Raw genomic sequence first — 1,546 nt, 5'->3', positions numbered from 1 at the left:
AGGAGAGATTTAATTTTTTTTAAATCATCTTTTAATACGTTTTTAATGCTGAAGTTTGAGGCTGAAAAAACAGCTAGCTTAGTTTGCAGTGGTGCGCGCTAAATAGCGTTTCAATCGGTGACGTCACTTGCTCTGAGACCTTGAAGTTTTAGTTCACCTTGCTCTAGGAGCCCACGGCTTTGTGGAGGGTAACGATGCTTCATGGGTGACTGTTGTTGATGTGTGCAGAGGGTCCCTGGTTCGCGCCCGCGTCTGGGCGAGGGGACAGTCTAAAGTTATACTGTTACATATGGCAAATCCCCTCTTTGCAAATGGCCTGCTGGACAAAAATAGTTAACATCCTTGCTACTTTAGCCATTTGCTATGTTAAAGTAAAATCTCAGTTAATGATGAATTGATACAATTTGGAAGGATTTTCCAGAGTCATACCTCAGTAGGGTAGAGTGTCAGGTGGCACAACCATTGGTGCCATGAGGTCAAAGTGTGAAGGAGGGAGCGAGTCAGAGAGCTGTCTAGGAAGCAGTCCAGGCCCATGGCTTTGAGGCTTTGAGTTGGTCTCATCATTGCAATGATTTGTAGGGTATCTGCTGCCCCCATAGACCTGCTGGTAGTGGGAAAGGTGTTAGCAGGAGACCACCAGGGACATCTATGATTGGCTGACACAGTCTTGGTTAAACCACATGTATTCTAAAGCAATATTCACTTGCTTTCATAGAGTAAGGATTCACTCCTTTGGGGACACTGCCAGTGACCTCCTGATATCCATATGTCCCCATTCGTGGAGGTGGTTGTACACACTTGTTCTGTAAAACACATCAACACATTTTCCAAATTGTTAGTAATATTATCACAGTTGAAATACAATGGTTGTTCACGGTTTTTAATTTCATTGAATTTAAGTGTGTACCTCAGCCTTGGGCTCAGTTTTGTTAACCCATCTGTGCAGAGTTGGAAGAATCTGAGGAAGAAGATATTAGCAATGTGAAGCAAGCCACAAATATTTTTTTTTAATCAACTCAATTGTCTCTACATAGAATATAGTGTTAATAACCAGTTCCTTACAGATCAGTCTTTGTCCTCAGGTAGATGAACCTCCTTCTTATTAACTCTTCCACTCCCAAAGACCCAGCTCAGCCACCGGCCGGCCGGCTGCCAGTCTGCCACTGAGGGTTGTTCCGGCTTGGTGATGGACATCATAACAGGATGCTCAACATATCTAAGTCGGACATCTGTAATAAGTAGGAGAAGTCAGGCCACTCTGCTCATGTCTCCATACAGAACAATTACTAGCTGACAGGTAGGAACGTCTCGCTCTGATACTCTGTTACAACCCAATCTTAACCTACACGTAGTCACAGGGACTGGGAGGTTACTCCAGGACTCTGCCATCGCAATGTTTTGGTTGCAAAATCAACAATTCCCTGCATATTATGTGAGGGCTTACAAATGTGACCAATCACCAAACTATTTTTGCATAAAATAGCCACAACATCACGCTATCACAATGGTAATTTATTTACTAATTCGGTACATTTAAGTGACCTCT

General features: G+C 43.1%; 1 long non-coding RNA gene across 1 annotated transcript; it reads right to left on the bottom strand.

Moving 5' to 3' along the window:
• Positions 1-745: 745 nt before the first annotated feature.
• On the bottom strand, positions 746-1,118 carry LOC135530114 (uncharacterized). Its single transcript, XR_010453805.1, has 3 exons — positions 1,063-1,118; positions 908-958; positions 746-803 (listed from the first exon to the last, which is right to left on the bottom strand). It is a non-coding gene; the product is annotated as an uncharacterized LOC135530114 (long non-coding RNA).
• Between the last annotated feature and the right edge of the window lie 428 nt (positions 1,119-1,546).

This window comes from Oncorhynchus masou, unplaced genomic scaffold (genome assembly GCF_036934945.1).
Source record: "Oncorhynchus masou masou isolate Uvic2021 unplaced genomic scaffold, UVic_Omas_1.1 unplaced_scaffold_12605, whole genome shotgun sequence".
In the NCBI taxonomy this organism is placed as follows: domain Eukaryota; kingdom Metazoa; phylum Chordata; class Actinopteri; order Salmoniformes; family Salmonidae; genus Oncorhynchus; species Oncorhynchus masou.
This window is presented reverse-complemented; position numbering and strand designations above follow the sequence as displayed.